We start from the raw sequence: 19727 nt of genomic DNA, 5'->3' as shown, positions 1-19727 counted from the left end.
ATTCGTATGTTGAAATCCTAGTCCCCAATGTGATAGTATTAGGATCTAAGGCCTCTGGGGAATGGTCAGTCACAAAAATAGGACCCTATCCTCAAGAATAATAATTCATTAGTGATCAACCCATTTAAAGTAACAAACCAGGGCTGGAGAGACGGCTCAGAGGTTAAGAGCACTGACTGCTGAGTTCAATTCACAGCAAACACATGGAGGCTCACAACCATCTATAATGAGGTCTGGTTCCCTCTTCTGTCATGCAGGTGTACATGCAGGCAGACCACTGTATACATAATAAATAAATAAATACATCTTTAAAAAAATAATAAACCTAAGGCTAGAGGAAAGAGGAGCAGGAGTTCAAAGTCATGAGATACATATCTGATTTGACCTTAGCCTGAGATGTGTAAGATTCTGTCTCAAAAACAAGAAAAAGAAACAAGCAAACAAAAACACTGCATATTAACACACTTCATGAAAATTACTGTTTTGAAGAAGATTCTCGTAGGAGACAGCAAAGCGTGCTCTATTGCTCTCTCTGCTCTGTGAGAATAGAGAACACAGACGTCAGCTCTGCACCTGGGAGCTGCCCTCACTACACCCAACCATGCTGTAGTCCATGTGAAAGTACATGCTTCCCAGCTACTGGAGACAGTGACATGGGTAACAGAACTACTGATCTCAAGAGGAAAGTAGGAGGTATCTACCAAACTCACAGTGGGAAGATAAAAATATCCCAAAACTAAAAATTTCACTTAAAACATCAAATCTTATTATTGGCAGCAATACTATAGGGTTTTCTTGAAGTGAGAGACTTACTTTACTCCTTTTTTGAGAAAATGTCTGCCAAATATCCAAATGTGGACAACTATAGTCTGTCTGTCATCTGTTCTTACAATTTAAAAATATACAAAACTGTGCAGATGAGGACACTATCAGAAAGTTTGGTCAGTAAACAGTATCAAATGTAAAAGCATCAATAAAACATCTGTAAGATGGATATTCATGCCTATATTTTTTTAGGAAAACTGAAAATAACTTTCAAAGTATTGCAATTTGTTAAGCTTCTGTCATGGTCACTATGAAGCCACTTCTCCTTGAGTTGAGACTGGGGCAATGGGACGCTGCATAGGACAGCAATGCTTTCAGTGATCAGACAGTAGGAACACAGTTCAATGTAGGGTTTCTTTAACTCATTCCTAAGCCCTGAGATACGTGCCTTTTCAGAACCATGAGTGCTGTGACTCATCTCAACTGAGTTTAACTGAAGAGTCTCCTTGGCAGACACTTGGCCTAGTATCTTCTCCTCTGTGACCAGGACAAACAATCACAGAAAAACACTACTACACGTAAGGAATAGAAAACACACAAACACACACCAGTCACTGTGGGAGGTCCTCAGAATTCAGAAGTGGGAGTTCTGGGAAGACATGGACACCAGTTATTAAACATTAATGGTTCACATCCCCTTCTGCTCCCCAAACAAATTAATGTATAGATCAAGTCTCCCTAGAAAGAACAGAGAGCGGCACCAACTGCGCAGGAAGGAAGCTGACAAGCATCTGTCTTCACTAGCACATAGCCACAGGGATGGAACGCCTCTGCTTTCCACCAGCATGGGGTTCCCACCAACTCATAGTGTCCAAGCTTTTGAACTAAATTCAGACAGACCAAACAAAGATGGGGTGGGGTCCCTGGATACACAGCCAAAAACAAGCAGAATAATCAGAAAACCTAATTAAGTGAAATAAAATGCTGTGAGAGGACAAAGGAGTAATATAATTAGTTAGGTTGAAGAAATATTTTCAATATCTAAAAATTATTATTTCATTTATTTAGGATAAAGCAGATATTTAACATTCAAATCCAAACTACAGCTGCAAGAAGACACGATAGGTATCAAACACAGAGCAGAAAACAAGACAGCAAAGACAACAGATGCAATGAACAAGTTCAGGAGATCTACATGTAAATAGCAGGTGTCTAAAGGAAACCCAGCCTTAAACAAATTACACAAATACCTAAATTTATAGATTAAGAGGACTCATTTTAAATAAGAGGGAAATTCTATTTGCCCCCTCTACCATATGAAGACACAGCTAGAAGTCACCATCAATGAGCTAGAAAAATAAGCCCTTATCAGACACAAAATACACTGCCACCTCAGCCATAAACAATAAATGTGTGTCATCTTGAAGTCACTTAGGCCAAATCATTTGGTTAAGCAACCCAAACAGACCAAAATACTGTATCCAGAATTAAAAGACTAAAAGATAAACAAACAAGAAACGGCCAAAAGTAGATGAAGGAAATAGGTAACTATAATTCAACAGAGATACAAAGATATTCACATTTTTTCAGTTATCATGAACAACTTTCATGTATCCATAAAACATTCTCAAATCCATATTCTACGAATCGGCCCAATAAAATGAGAAGCCAGTAATAAAAATGATTTTAGAAATCACAGCTATTTATAAAATAAGTGATAAAACTCTCAGTTAACCCTTGGATCCAGGAAAATAGCAAAGAAAACATGAGGGGTAAAGCCTGGGATAGAGCAATATTTGAAGAGGTAATATCTAAGAAAACTGGGAGGTAGGCGAAGACTTGCTCAATAAATTTCACATTCAGATTTATTATAATAAAACTGCTAGAAATTTAACAAAAAAATAAAATAAAAAAACATAGGAAAGAAGATGCATCATCTTCAAGGCAGCAATGTTAAGACTGGTGGCCGTGGGTCAGTCTGTGGAGTGCCCACAAACCAGCTAGCAGCTTGTCTTACAATCATGGTGAAAGCATCCTTAAAAAGTGATGTGAACCAGGCAGTTATGATCCACACTTTTAATCCCAACACTTGGGAGGCAGTGGCAAGCTGTTCTCTGAGTTCAAGGCCAGCCTGATCTACAGAGTGAGGTCTAGGACAGCCAGGAAACACAGAGAAACCTTGTCTCAAAAAACAAAAACAAAACAAAAGTAATGATGAAATAAAGGTGTTTTATTATTTTGCTTTCTTTTGAGAGAAAACCTAAAGAATTTGTTTCCACAAGACCTTCAGTGAAAGAGTCACAAAGGGCAGTTCTTTAAGGAAAGTTATCCCAAGTGAAAAACAGAAATTCACTAAAGAGAAAGGATACAAGAAAGTGTAAATGAATATTAACTGTAAAGCCTATAGTGCTCTCAGGAATTTAATATGTAGAACTAAAATCTGTGCCTGACAAAGGTAAAGGTTCTGAATTTGTATAAGAAAAGAATTTGGGGGTTTTGTTTTTGTTGTTGTTTGTTTTGTTTTGTTGAGACAGGGTTTCTCTGTGTAGCCCTGGCTGTCCTGGACTCACTTTGTAGATCAGGCTGGCATTGAACTCACAGAGATCCACCTGCTTCTCTCTCCCTGAGTGCTGGGATTAAAGGCATGCATCACCATGCCCAGATTGTACAGGAAAGTAAATTTAAAAGCAATAATTCCTATGAGACCTGACAATAATTCAAGACTGCAGCCTGCACTGTACAGTAGTGACAAGTCAGTTGCCCAGCTGAATGAGTTCTGGGAATCCAAACTCATACTTGCATGGTAAGTACTGTACCACTTTACCCATTCAAAAACTTTGACCCAGGCCAGGGACATAGCTTTATTACCTCTCTGAAGCATACTAATTTTTCCTAATTTTTTATGGTAACTCTAAGCTCAAGAAATGGCTGTTTCTGCTTACTTAAAGCAGTTCAGTGCACAGCTTAGTAGCTACAGCCGGCCAGAAATATTCTGCATAACTTCTTAAACTTTAAAATCACCAATAATATCCTGATCATTTTTACACAGGACCCACATTTTATCCCCCAAATTCCATCTTTCAAATAAATGAAAGCAACAAAAGGAACAGAGTAAAATATAATACTGAAATTGTAAAACTATCTTTTATTAGCACTTTGCACAATGTAAGCATTCCACTAACACTCCTTTGTTTGCCACCCCAGGACAAGTCTCAGTTTGGGCACTTGAAGTACTTCTCAGAAATGCCTCTAAGCCATGAAAGCACACATGACGGATGAGTGGCAGGCACCCCAGGTATCAGTATAAGGAGACAGAAAAAGGATATTCAAAAAGGGAAAGCAATCAAGGGTGCTGGGGCATGCATGAGTTCAAGGAGATCTTACAGCAGAGCACAGAAAGGAAAATAATAAGGGGAACCCCACAAAGAGACAGGGGGCCGAGGAGAAAGAGAAAGACAAACAAGGAGAGTGAAAACAACCACAAAGACAATGGCCAGACTAGGTGAGACAGAAAACCCAAAGATAAGGACAGACACAAAGAGACCGCGCAACAGTCAAGGAGGCAGAAACACAGATTGAAACAGATGGACAAATTGAAGAAACAAAAGCGGATCAGACAAAGGAGATACAGAATAAAAAAATTAAAAAAAAAAAAAACACAGAGAAGAGAAAAACAAACAAGTCGATGCAGACATCAGAACAGAGCAGGAATAGCTGGAGAAAGACAGCCAGGGGACACAACCTGAGAGAGAGGAAGAAGAAAAGAACGCAGGCTGGGTAAGGCTACACCACAGTGAAAGCACCAATTTCATCTAATCCTGGAAGATAAGCAGGGTCAGGCTGGCCAGTACTTGACTAGGAAGGAGCAAGGAGCTTGGAGTGGGAGAGCTCCTCTGTCCACCCCCTCCACCCTGGGGAACCTATTAATTCATTACTTAAAAGCATGATCCCTATAGTCCACTAGTGCATGAAAAAGAACTCTGAATTATCAAAACCATTATCAGTGGCACTGAGCTCTGTACACTTAAGTATTTCTCTGCCCGGAGGGTCTCTTTCTGCATATTACTATCAACTATAATCCACAGTTTCTTATTTCGGATATTAATACTCTCAGGGAGAAGGTGTGTGTGCTTCCAAGAGTTTCTGCTCCAAGCACTCAATATAGTATATCAATAATTCATTTTTCTCTAGAAAGATTATAACCACAAAAAATTATATAGGAACCACTTTTTAAAAGAGGAAAATAAAGAATAATAAAGCAATTTAATCTCTAGGGCATATCAGTCTCACATCCTGCTTCACTGTGCTGTAAGACCAGATTAGAACTTCATCTTGCTGGGGGTTGTGTGTGTGTGTGTGTGTGTGTGTGTGTGTGTGTGTGTGTGTGTGTGTGTGTGTGTGTGTGTGGTGTGAATGTGTGTATGCATGCATGTATGTTATTATTGTTGTTTTTATTTTTCTATCAAATTTTAAAACCAATAAAGAAAAAAGTTGTAGAGAATAGAAGCCTAAACTTGACCAATGCTGAGATTAATCAATATTTTGCAAATGTTATCTCATCACAGTTTATACATAGAAAATACAAGTCTAAAAATAAAATCTTTTCTTTATAACAGTTTCACTGATTATAAATATTTTTTATTTAAATAGAAACCTTAAAAATCAGTTACTTTTGTTAGTCATTATGAAACCATCATACAGATACTTATGAAGTTTCTAGCACTTTCTAGGTACTTATAATATTCGTGTTTCTAAGTATTTACAAAACACATTATTCAAAGTCTGTCCTAGAAAACAAAGTAGGACCATTGTACAGATAGAATTACGCTATGCTCTATCTGTTCTGATGATCCTCAAACTTTGTGGTACATTACAATGACCTGAAGAGCCCTATAAAAGACAGACATGCCAAGTCCATAGATTCTGCTTCAGTCAGCTTTATCAGCTTCATTAAGCTTCTTTTTTGTTTGTTTGGTTGGTTGGTTGTTTGGTTAGTTGTTTGATTGGTTGTTGGTTGGTTTGGTTTGGTTTGGTTTGGTTCTGGTTTTAGTTTTTGAGAGAGGGTTTCACTATGCAGACCAGGCTAGCCTTGAACTCAGCAATCTGCCTGCCCCTGTCTCCCATCTCACTTGCCACCGGAACACTGGCTTTAAAGACATGTGCCACCATACCAGACTACATCCAGCTTCTTTTTTCAGACATTCTCTGGTGATTCTGATGTGCAACCACAGCTAAGAGTCATCAACTTTATCCATCTCCCTACCTAAAGCAAAAATTTTCTCTAAAATCTGTTTGTAGCATCTACCCAACATACAATCTGTAAACCTATTATACATCCATCAATTTAAGTTTGGAGCAATTTTAACTTTCTGGAAGTTTTGAAAAGCAAAAATTACTACTCCACATTCCCCGCTTCAAAGCTTGCGCTTTGTGTGGCCGTACAGAATAGCCCTCCCTCTTGCTCACCGTCGAGGCTCTGCTTATCACCCATGTATCCCCGAGTACTCTGTGCTAAGTTTTTCTTCAACCACGCTACTCCATGCATATTCCCATGTGCTGATGGCTCATTTCTAGAAAAGATCAGTAAACTTTTCAGCCATGGTACCCATTATCACACCCAATATTCCAGGCATGAGTGGAGAGCACTGCACTTTTTGTTACTGTTGTTCTGTAAAACTATATAGCAATGACTAGGACTTTACTCCTGGCTCAAACCAAGGAGACAGGAAATCCCTAGACATCTTTAAGTTCTATGTAACCATGCTATTATTCTTCATTCCCACAGGCTTTTATAACTTCACTCTATTCAATCTTACTCAATTTAACTAATACTGTGCTAGTAGCTGTTCTCCAGTGTGACGAACTAGCCTGCAGACTTCACCAATTCCTGTGATAGAAATAACTCCATCATGTCTAATTCAAGCTACTAACACTAAATACAAGGTTAACAAGAGATGCAAACAATGGCCACAGCTGTGTGAGAAGGCTCAGGGACCACACTAAGTCAATTCACTATTTTAGCTTTAAGTTCCCATTACAGTTTCTCCAAATGCATTTTGAAACTAACATTTTGCAACTGGTCTCGGAGAGACTGCTACAGTGAGTACAGCCCGGGACTCAGGCTCTTGGGCATTTTGAATACTCATCGGGTATCTCTAAGGCATGCATACATCAGATAAAAACACTTTTTGCTGCCATGAAACTGCCAATACTCCTTGAATGAAATTTGTCCAGTTAGCTAAGAGTCCCTCTAATTATATTTTCACTCAGCTCACACTTTATCCTCCCTAAGCAGAGCCTGACAGGCTTGAAGGGTCTGACCTGAGATGACATGCCTCTAGCACTCACCCAGGCAATTAGGAAAACCAACTTCAAAAGAAAATTAGGTCAACAGTCACATGATTTGCTTTTGTGAGCCAGTATGAACTGCTAGAAGTTGAACACATTGCTGAAAGTCCAAAATTCATCTGTTTTAGAAGGGTTACGTCCAGGTAAGAAGCAGGCTCAAGCCCAATCAGCACTCACATGGTTACAACTAGAGAGTGGAATTTACTTCAGGCATCTACTTCAAAGTAGCAAATAACCGAAGAGCAAAAACTATAGGTGAAGCACCTAATTCCAGAGAGGGAGAATCAAAGAGAGGCGAGCTGCCCTTCTGCGCACTCAGCCTGGCATGCTTACCAAGCATGAAGCCTGGACTTTGCACGTGCACAGAGAGAACACACAGCAAGAATTTTTAGCAGACAAAAACTTAAAAAAAAAAAAAAAGGAAAATAAAGGTAAATTAAATCCAAAAAAGGAAAGTAAATATTAAAGAGCAAAAATCAATAAAAGAAAAATTAAAAAAAAAACACCTGATGATAGAAAAAGGAAACAAAAGTCTATAACTACAGATCTTAAAGACATTAAAAAGGAGGAGGAGGAGGAAAGAAAGAAAGAAAGAAAGAAAGAAAGAAAGAAAGAAAGAAAGCAGTAGGAGGCCAGCCTGGAAAACCAGCATTTAGAAAGGAGGATGTAGCTCAGGGGTATTGAGAACTTGGAGGGGACACTTACTATAAAGAAAACTACAGCTGGGCGGTGGTGGTTCACGCCTTTAATCTCAGCACTTGGGCAGCAGAGGCAGGTGGATTTCATGAGTTCGAGGCCAGCCTGGTCTACAGAGTGAGTTCCAGGGCAGCTAGGGCTTTTACACAGAGAAACCCTGTCTCAGAAAACCAAAAAAGAAAAAAGAAAAGAAAAGAAAAAGAAGAAAGGAGGAGCAGGAGGAAAGGAAAAGAAAGCTACAAGGAAAACACTACTCTGTACAAAGAATTCTTCAACACAAAATGGAGGGTGAATACCAACTCATGATATGCCACCAACATTTACCCAATTCAAAAAAGGAGGAAATAACATGAAACTGTAGACCACTGTGTCTTACACACACACACACACACACACACACACACACACACACACACACACACACACTCACCCTCATGCAAACAGATGGGTATCCATGTATTTGGCTGACTTCCTTATGGTGAAACAACCATGACTTCTCAGATTACTGGAATTATTCTACCATGTGTGGAAACCAAAGAAAAGATACCAAGCATCTCTTTAGCATACAAAACCAGCTGTTCCCTCTTCTAGGATGTTTAGGGACCTCCTGAGACAGGGTTTCTCTATGTACCTTTGCCTGTCCTGGACTCACTTTGTAGACCAGGCTGGCCTCGAACAGATCCACCTGCCTCAGCCTTCCAAGTGCTGAAATTAAAGGCTTGCTCATGTACTTCTTTAAGATTTGAGTCAAACCCCTCAGTACTGCTGGGCATGGTGGTGCACACCTTTAATGCCAGCATTTGGGAGGCAGAGGCAGGTGGATTGCTGTGAGTTTGAAGCCAGCCTGGTCTACAAAGAGAGTTCCAGGACAGCCAGAGCTGCACAGAGAAACCCTGTCTTGAAGAGCAAAAAACAAGAAGGAAACAAACAATAAAAACCCAGCCCCTCAGTACCACAGAATCCACTGGGGCTTGAAGAAGAACCTGAACCTTGTCAATCTTCTGACCCTGGGTTCTGTCCACCTGGACCCCAACTCTGTGACTTCCTACAATAGCATCAAGAGGATGAATGACCATCTGACTCACTCCACATACTGACAGCCCCGAGACATGTTAGTAAGGCTCTCCCGTAGCCTGGCTGTTGTGGACTCACTCTGTAGACCAGGCTGGCCTTGAACTCACAGAGATCCTCCTGCCTCTGCCTCCTGAGTGCTAAGATTAAAGATATGCATTGCCCTGCTTCTGAACAGTTTTTTTAAATTACTCTGGAGTCTTACCCAAAACCTAAAACAAATAAAAATAAAGCATTTTGCAGAAACAGATACATAATAAATTTAATTTATATCTTATAAAAGAAAAAATACTTAGGACTGTCCCAACTAACTATAAGAAAAATATCTGAGCATGTACAACATATGGTGCTGATAAAACCTCCAACAAAGCAGGATCAGAGTTCTTAATGGGACATGGCATCCATGAACCGGCATCACCCTTCCATCATGAATTCATATTCATTTCTAGTTTACGTAACAACATGTTACTCTTCAAAGTGATATTCAGGAGATAAGAAACAGATTTGAAAACCAGAGTAATAACAGTAATACCTGCAGCAATAGATTAAAGCCCACACTGGAAGCTGAACCATCTTCCTGTAAGACAAGAGCACTGTAAGAATTGTAAGCCCCTTACAAACTCATCTCTGCTCCTTACAGTCTCAGATTTCTTTCTTTTCTTTTCCTTTCTTCCTTCCTTCCTTTCTTTCTTTCTTTCTTTCTTTCTTTCTTTCTTTCTTCCCCACAAGACAGGGTCTCTCTGTGTTAGCCTTGGCTGTCCTGGACTCACTTGGTAGACCATGCTGGCCTCTGCCTCCTCAGTGCTGGGATTAAAGGCGTGCACCACCATGCCTGGGTCATATTTCTTACCCAAAAATAAATAAATAAATAAATTAATTAATTAATTAATTGTTGTGATCCTCTAGGACTTAAACTTGACTCCCAGAACAAAAGGTGTGAGCGGCCAGGGAAATTATTGGCCTTCTCAGAGCCAAAGATCTAAATCCCATCAGGAACCTTGCTGATCAACAAAATTAATTAGTTGACAGTTATCATGGCCTCAACACAAACCAAAGGAGGCATAATAAAGTTTAAATTACACCACTGCCATGCCCAATAAGCTGACAATCTCCTCGGGGAGACAATCTAACATTCAAGTAAACATGAGCAATAGTTGTTAAAAACAGTCCAATCCATTATGTAGTTCCTGCCAAAAACAAAACAACAACAAAAAAAATGCATTACTTGATGTTGCTCAAAATTGGATCTCTTGGACAGCATTAAATATGTGGACACATCACTAAGTGCTTCCTAGCACTCACTCTCCTTGGCCAACTAGTAATTGCTCACCATGCAGCAGTATAAAGAAAGACTAGTTTACTACTTTTCATTATTTTGATTATCTATTTGTATCCTCAAATCTCTATTTTCCTCCATAATGTTTGCTTTCTCATAACTGGTCACTCACATTTTCCCTTATGCATTTAAAGATATACTGGGCAGTGGTGGTGCATGCCTTTCACCCCAGCACTTAGGAGGATGAGGCAGGCAGATCTCTGTGAGTTCAAGGCCGGCCAGCCTGGTCTACAAATCAAGTTCCAGAACAGCCAGGGCTATACAAAGAAATCCTGTCTTGAAAAACCAACACGGGGAGAGAGAGAGAGAGAGAGAGAGAGAGAGAGAGAGAGAGAGAGAGAGACAGAGACAGAGACAGAGACAGAGACACAGAGACAGAGAAAGACAGAGACAGAGACAGAGAGAGACAGAGACAAGCAAGACAGAGGCAGAGAAACAGACACAGAGAGAGAGACAGAAAGAGACATGTATAAAAACTTTTCCTGAGGCCAACTATTCTAAAGGCTTGGGCAATGGTTTGCAATTCTCCAGGCTTTGTCAGCCACTTTGTTTAGAAATCGGTGTGGCGTGAATGGTATGAGACCATGTCAGCTATTACAGTACCCTGAACATTTTTAAAGATGAAGCTAGGTTAGACAGACTCTTACATGTAGCCCCCAGGCTAACTTTTTATTTATGGTAGCCCAGGCTGGCTTCAAATCAGGATCCTCCTGCCTCCATTTCTAATGGGCTGAGATTACAGGCCTGAGATACCAGATGTAACTGTACATTGTAATTTCATTCATTTTTCTGGTCTACCTACACATTATATAACAGCAGCTGCATTAAAAATATATGGTAATACAGTTCACCATAAACTCCTTAGAGATCAAAAAGGGCAGGACTTTTAGCTGAGTCTTAAAGGAGTATCAGTTGCTAGTAGCATTTCTATAGAAAGTGTATTCTATAAAACACAGCTAACCATGCATGAATGTTTAAAAATACAAAAGTAATTCATTTGTCCAAAGACCAGAACTGTAATGTGAATATGAATGTGAACTACATTCACAGTATATATGAAATCAGTTACAGGGGCCAATGATTATACTAACTATGCCAAAGGTACAATTATTTCTACCTAACTACAAATCTGTTTAACAAGATATAAGATCATAAAAGACAAAGTTAATATGCCACACAACAAAATGGTTTGACAAGTTTCACAGTTACTAATTTGCTTAATTAGAATGGTTTTAATTTTTTTATAACCTGCCTCTTAAAAAATTACAATTGTTTTTGAGGCATAGTGCGGTTGACCTTGAACTCACAATCTTCTTATCTCAGTCTCCCAAAGCATGGACGCGGTCTTTGTATAGCTTCTCTGTGCCCAGGTGTTTCAAAACACTGTCTAGACTTCAAGACCCAGTTAAGTTCCCATCTCCTCTACTAAGCACTCTCTTACTACTTCACTTATAAAGACAAGGGATTTTGTGGTCACTGGATACAATTCCCATAAGATATCTTTCCAATCTACAATATTATTTTTGTGTTTTGATTTTTTTTTTGTATTTTGATTTTCTATCATAGTGTTATTTACTCAACTTATATACCATGTTATTTTTAAATGAAAAGTAGCTAGTCTTAAATGATGACAACCTATTTTACTAACACAACAGAGATCTGCATTTTTTATTTCTTATAGAAAAGAGATATAAAATAATACATTTTAGCATATGAGTTATCTTTTTCTGAAAAGAAATGCATACACCATTTTTTTTTTCATAGAATGATAAAACCATTCCTTTATAGAAAGCCTAGTGAGAACTTCATATTCTAAGGTTGTACAACGGTTGTAGAAGAAAAGAACTCTAAAATATATTTGTCATGCTATGTCAGAGCTTAGTTATTTCAACCTGGAAAAGATTCATGGGCCTCTGGTGTATAAACAAAATTAATTGTATGTGATAACACACCAATATAAACTCAATTTCCTTTTCCAATCCCACTGTTTGCATCTCTTGTAACAAGCATATATCAGGTCAGTTTCTCATTAGGAGGCATAAATTGCCACTCAATATCCTAGGTGATAAACAGTGTTTCACCTCTCACCCTAGGACTAAGAAAATGAAATTTTAATCAATACAGGTTCCCTATCCTCAACACTTCAGCCCTAAAGAGCTGTGCTTACGGTTGCCATATTTGAGAATATTACCAATCTTAAAAAATAAAAAAATGAAATCACAAATCATCTAAATCATATTTTTCAAATCCAAAGTGGACTTACTAAGAATCTAACATTTAACAAATAAAGCAGTTTGTTTTTTAAAAAGATGCACATGCATCTATCTTTGTATATTTTCGGTATATATGCAAGCATTCATCCTAACGAACAGCCCAGCAGCAGCGACACTTTCAAAAGATGTTCTCCATGATCAAATGGTAAGATCTAGCTGGGTCCCGACTGCAGTTAAGTGTGATCAGTTTGTCATATACAGAAAGGCTATTGAAGACTGTAAGATTATATCAAAAGGCCTTTGGAAATGACATAAAAGAAAACTACCAGTGGCAAGGGTTGAGAATTTGATAATTAATAGGCATAAAACTACACTGGAATAAAACTTACTAAGAATGCTTAGATATGCAGATTTGTTAAAATACTTTAAAAATAAAACTTTTCACTGTTAATTTGGGTAAAATATTAGATAACCAAAATTACTTTTAAAATTGTAAACAAACCGGGTATGGTGGTGCAGGCCTTTAATTCCAGAGCTGAGGGAGGCAGAGGCAAGAGAAAGTTAGTTCAAGGCCATCCCGGTCTACAAAAACGAGTCCAGGACAAGCCAGGACTCTGTTACACAGAGAAACTTTATCTTGAAAACCAAAGAAACACACACCAAAAAATTTAGCTAAAGACAAAGAAACAAACATTTACACTACATTTCTTAAGACAACCTGTATCTAAGAGTAATCCACTGACAAAAGTAAGTTTCTTTTTACAAAGTCTAGCTAGTGCACATAGGATCATTAGAATTGACTCACTCTCTACCTCTTAATTAATGGCCCTAATGTTAGGCAGTTGCACTGAATAACTAGTAACAATAAGACAAAATGAGGGAAGAAAACCCTTGATTATCATGTGTGTGTGCCATCCAGAATTGTTAGAGAATAATTTTCTGTTATTTTAAGCCATCCAGTTTGTGGCAAACTGTACAGGATCCACAAGAAATTATGTTTGAAGGATCTACCTTTTATTTTTACCCTTTAAAACTAAGCTCTACTAAATGAGTTTTAAAGTATAACTGACTATTTCAAGGGAGTGTCCTGCATTAGCCACTAAGAGCCTGCGGCTGTGAGAGCTTAGTCAGTCAGGTTTAAGCAGAAGGTCTTCGGACTACTTTGTTTCCCTCAGGTACAGATACCACGAGTGTTCAGTGAATCAGGAACATCAAGAAAGGTGGAACAAGGCATGAAGTTAAAAGCAGGGAGCAGTTTGTCAGCACTAGCACAGAACATTGTACCTGAAGCCATGGCATCTATCTGTCTGGCTTGTTTCCATGTTCTCTATAATACTGTCGACACCAATAATTCTCATGTTTGTTTGGTCGTTTTCTTTGTTTCATTGTGTGATGTTCTGTAGTTATTCCTTCTCTGTTTGCTGACCCTACTTCAAACAGAAGGGTGTGTTCATAGCCACTGCCACTCTCTACGGCCAGGGCTTCCAGTAGCTCACCAAGCTCTGGCTGAAGGAGAATGGGTGAAAAGGTCTCCTTGCCACAGCTCCTACACAGCAGCCTGCTGGCAGACCCAGAGCTGCGGAGCACCCACGGAAAGCAACTGGCTAAAAAGCTGCTATCAAGACTACTCCCTCCAGTGGAGGGGTGAAGAAACCTCCACTGACAGGCTTGCTACCATGGCACTGCCCAAAACTCACAAATACCACTTCTAGCCTCTGGTCTGAAAAATTGATCAAGGCCTCAAAATAGATCAGCCAACTGGTGTTTTGCAGGAGGCCAGTGGCCTCTTTGAAGATACCAACCTGTGTGTTATCCATGCCAAATGCAGCAATTATGCCAAGAGCCATCCAGCTGGCACAGCCACACTCAGGAGAACATGCCGAAGAATACACTGAGGGAAACAATTCAATCTAAAACAATTTTTTCATAGTCTTCCTGTTACTGATAGTTCTAAATGTTAGATTCCTCCACCCATGGGGTCAAAAGGTACCCAGGTTTATGGAAGCCGGGGACAGAAAGCAGGTATTGGCTGTGGTTTCATTTGTGTGTGGATTTTTAATATAAATATAGGGTATAAAGCACTAATGCAAATCAAAATGTTTCCTTGAACTTGGTTCAAACTTCATAACAATTATAAACTTGCTGTCTTGTTTCTTTTCCCATCACTGTGATAAAATACTCTGACAAATACAAATTAAAGTAGAAAGAGCTTATTTTAGTTCACAACTCTTTCTGCTGGTGGCTACTGTCTAGCATAGCCTGGAAGCCATAGGCAAGAGAGCTTAAGGGAGTGGCAACTTGACACCTACAATCAGGAAAAGAGAAATTCCTACAAGTAATCTAGAGCTCAGTTCTCTTTCTTCACTTTTATAGCTCAGGCTGTGTACACAATTAAGATGAGTCTTCTCAGCCAGGTGAGGTGGTACACGCCCTTAATCCCAGCACTCGGGAGGCAGAGGTAGGCAGATCACTGTGAGTTCGAGGCCAGCCTGGTCTACAAAGTGAGTCCAGGATAGCCAAGGCTACACAGAGAAACCCTGTCTCAACTGTGCCCCCCCAAAAAAGAGTCTTCTCAGCCAGGCATGATGATGATCAGGAGGCAGAGGCAGATCTCTGTGAGTTCAAGGCATCCTGGTATACATAGTAAGTTCCAGGACACCCAGGACTACATAATAAGAACATTACTTAAAAACAAAACAAAACAAACAAACAAACAAACAAAAAGTAGGGCTTCTTACATCTATTAATGTAGATGTAAAACAGTCCCCCATAGGCATGTCCGGACACCCATATCCCGGTGACTATAGATTCTGTCAAATTGAGAACTAATATTAACTGTTATGCCTGCTACAGTTTTCTAGATAGTGCCAGCATTTAGATTTTTAAATATTTTTAAAACGTATTTTATTGGTGTGTGTTTGTATGTATACATGTGCACATACACACGCACGAGGAGGTCAAAGGACAACTTTCAGGAGTTAGCTCTCTGCTTCAACCTTTATGTGGGTTATGGACATCAAGCAGGTCATCAGGGTTGCATGGCACCTGCTGAGCCATCTTGCCAGCTCTGGATTATTTTTCCAACATAAATTTTGCACTAATGGCCAACAAATGGTGCTTGTGGCATTTTATCATATAGTAGATTCCATCCACTCACTTTATTTTTATAAATGCCTTCCCTACATGCAAGTACATGGTTTAATGTCATCTGTTCCGTTGTGTTCATAAGTGAGAAAACAACACTGTATGATTAACAGTGACTCTGTATGTTATACTGAAAATACTTTACTCTCCAGGACCAGCAAGATTAAAAACCTACATTAGGAACATTTCATTTCCTCCAGCATCCCATCTATAGTCTACTCAGTTGCATTTATTTTTATAATAGAATTCTGTTACCTATTTATATGATTAGCTAATGTCTAAGAATGAGCATTAAATTATCTCTAATTCACTTTCTGTGAGAGAGCAGTAATGCTATTTGTTCTTCAGAAACACTCTATTATCGGAACGCACTGAGGTTGGTAGCATTTTCAGAGAACATATAAGCCCAGTTTTCCGGGGAATAATTGCTTTCATCTACAAGCTGTCATTTACAATGAAAATAAAATAAATATGAAATCCTTTTCAATACAAACATGAAATAAGAATAAATAAGGCATAACCTTAACTCTATTTCCAAGACTCAAAGTATCAATCAGGGACCTTATATCCTTTCTAATGGAAGTCAGTGAAAGATTTTATTTTATTTTATTCTTAAAGAAATGACAATAAATGCTTTGGCTCTTACCTCAATTTCTAATTCTTAGTAATTTATTTCCTCATGGATCTCAAAATTGCTAGAAATAATCCGAGCTTTCCATTACCACTCCCTAGCTCAGCGTTCTCAGGAAGCAAATTCGACTCAAGCAAAAAGATGTTTGAAAACATAATGACAAAATAATGCCAACCAAAACAGGAAAAGCTAGTCTTTGCAGCTACCCAGCTTAAAGGTAGCAGATTAATACAGCTCTTTCTTTTAGAAATGTCAGTGAGTTTCTTTCTAGGTCATAAAACCTATGAAAAATAATTTTCAGAGATAATGAGACAACTTAACCAAAAGTGAAATGGAGAGATGAAGAGACTAGATTATAAACACCATGAAAAAGTAATGTATTATGAATGTACACTCGACAGTAAACCCACACATGCAGAAACTACTTCATGAATTTAGAAATGTAATCTAATCTTCAGAGAGAAAAAGCTCATAGCTGTGAAAACAACAAAGATCTAGGGACAGAGGTGAGACTCGAGAAAATGCCTGAAGTGGACTCTGTTCATTCAACCAGATAATCAGAATGAATTATTTACAAGCATACTTTTATCTTCAATGCCAATAGAAGCTCAATCCTAAGGCGCTTAGGGAAACTGTAACGCATCTGCTAATGAAAAATGAACACTTGGAAAGTGAAATGCTCCAACAAAGCCCATGTGTAAGACTGGAGAGAAGGTGGGGAGAGTAAAGTTGTAGGAAAGCACAACAGTCTGGCAGGCGAACAGCTGTGTCACAATAACCATCAGCTGTATTTAGCTAAGGGTGGCCAAGTATGTTCCCACCAAGGGTGGGGGCCTTGACAGGGTTTCTTTGTGTAATAGCCTCGGCTGTCCTGGACTCACTTTGTAGCCCAGGTTGGCTCAGAGAGATCCACCTTCCTCTGCCTCCATGTGCTTGGATTAAAGGCCTGCACCGCACCAGCCCTTTCTATCTTAACTCAGTATCATTTAAACTTTTAACTTAACTGAGTGAACACATGCAAAAACAAAACAAAACAAAAAACTAACAATTTACATGTAATCTTTCAAATCCTGACCTACATTTCACGTATCTTTGAAAGGAGATATACCAAACATATAAAAAGAAACAGTGTCCAGCAAAGAAAATAGTCTTAATAATTTGTCATGCCTTGGGCATCAAAACAATACAATGCCAAAAAACGTAAGAAACTTAAAATTAAGATCTTGTCTCTTATGCTTTACTCATTTTTTAAAAAGCTACTTGTCACATCAGACAATATTTTATGACACTACAATGTCAACATTAGAAAACACTAAACAACAAACAAAATGTCTGGTCATCTAACCAGCACATGAAATGTTGTATTGTAAAGGAAAACAAAACAAACAAATCACTGCATACAGAAACAAACTAGGTTTGTTCTTTTTCTCTAAGAACAATAGTCTGGCTTCATACAAAATTGAAGATAAGAATTCACGTATTTCTACTTTTTCGTGATTCAAGTAAATGTGTAAAAGTCATGTATATTTTAGATACATCTGTTAGATAAATCTGTTTTGAAAAAAAGTCTTGCCAGGTGTGGTGGCTCATGCCTTTAATGCCAGCACTGGAGCCAGAGGCAGGCTGGGCTCTGTGAGTTTGAGGTCTCAACCCTCTCATGTGCACTTTGAAATTCTGCTCTCCTCTGCCTTATCCTTGGAACTCTAGAAAACCTCAGAGTTGAATCTACATTTAGCTGTGGCAGCTATATAAAACCTTATGGTATCTATTTTCTTTTTACATAAAAAGTTCACTTTAGAATAGTTTTAAATTTACCAAAAAGTTACAAAAATAGTACAGAGCACTCCCATACACCTCCACCCATTTCCTGTCAAGAGCATCTTATATAACACTTTATCACAATTAGTAATTAGTAATAATGGCACTATTATTAGTCAAAGTCCATAATTTACTGAGATTTCCTCAGCTTTCACTTTTTTATATTTATGGTAGTTATTGTTATATAATTCTTATAACTTTTTAAAAGCTTGATTTAGTGCTGCCTCAAAGATTTCAGATTGGAGAATAAGACAAACTCTGAAATTTTATAAATGTTCTTTAATCTTAACAATAAGCTATAAACATTTAACATATCTAAATAATGAGGTATAGCCATTAGTTACATCAATAATAAGCATTTAAAAAATAAATGGCCACTATATACTATTCAAAAATTCTTTCTATAACCAGATGTAGTGACACATGGTTATAATCCCAGTGTTCAGGGAACAGAAGGAAAAGGGATCCAATTTATGGTAGTTTGGGCTATCTGGTGAGTTTGAGGCCAGCTAGGGGCTATATGAGACTCTGTCTCAATCAAAAAATAGTTCTTATTATAAATAAACTAACCAAATTATCAATTAACTTAAGAAACCTACTAACCACAACAAAACAAAACAAAACCCTACTAATCTATTAGTTAATTAATGTCTAAAGGAGGGTTACTGACCTAAAAGAATTTAAGATTTATAGCAAAAGTTCTCAACTGTGCTTATACAAATATACATAGGAATCATTGGGAGATGGTTTAAAAATTTAAGAATCTAAAGCTGGGGATGGTGGCACACACCTTTAATCCCAGCACTTGGGAGGCAGAGGCAGGCGGATCACTGTGAGTTTGAGGCCAGCCTGGTCTATAAAGCAAGCCCAGGACAGCGAGGCTACACAGAGAGACCTTGTCTGGGGGATGGGGGGCAGGGGGCGGGATCTGTGCCTATCCCGAGCATTACAACCCCTGTGCCCCATCCCAAGATCCTATCTCAATTGGTCTGAGATAGGAACAAAGGGTCACTTTTTAAAAAATTATTGTTTATGTTAAATAGAAAGACCCTCAGGTTTCCTGAATGTGAGACAAACTGGGTATCATGAGTTTAAGATAAAAATCTTAACTCTCTGGCACCAAAGCTTTTAACTGTACTAAAACTTAAGGTCTGTGTGGAAAAGAAAAAGAAAATGAAGACAGAAATACTTTTTAGATATGATCTAGTTCTACTAAATATTTACCCTTTAAAACTGTTGAGGCTTAGGGGCTGGTGAACTAGCTCAGCAGGTGAAGACATTTGCTGCCAAGTCTGATAAACTTAGTTCAATCCCTGGGATCCACATAGTGACCTCTGTATACGCATCCAGTGGCATACCCTGCTACTACAATACATAAATTTTTTTAAAATGTTGAAGTTAAAATCTTGTCTTAGATTTTGCTGATAAAATTTCATATGCTGCATACACATGAAAGTTGTATTGTCTAACTAATTATGGACTAACACTGGATGGACAGATGGATGGATGGATGGATGGATGGATGGATGGATGGATGGACGATAGATATAAACACTGTGGGAGGAAAGTAACAGAGAAAAAATGGACTAAACCAGTATGTTTTACAATCCTAAGATGATGTGTTCATTAGGTTTTCGGGGTTTTTTTGTTTGTTAGTTTGTTTGTTTTGTTTTGTTTTGTTTTTTTGAGGTCACTGTGCCAAATA

At 38.4% G+C, this 19727-nt stretch overlaps 1 protein-coding gene across 1 annotated transcript in view; it reads right to left on the bottom strand.

Annotated features, from left to right (window-relative positions):
• The window catches only part of XPR1 (xenotropic and polytropic retrovirus receptor 1), a 144694-nt gene that overhangs the window by 95485 nt on the left and 29482 nt on the right, over positions 1-19727 (bottom strand). The window lies entirely within an intron of this gene.

The sequence above is a fragment of the Acomys minous genome (assembly GCF_964271855.1).
Source record: "Acomys minous genome assembly, chromosome: 1".
Taxonomy (NCBI): Eukaryota; Metazoa; Chordata; class Mammalia; order Rodentia; family Muridae; genus Acomys; species Acomys minous.
The sequence above is the reverse complement of the archived record's forward strand: the minus strand, read 5'-3'. Positions and strand labels throughout refer to the sequence as shown.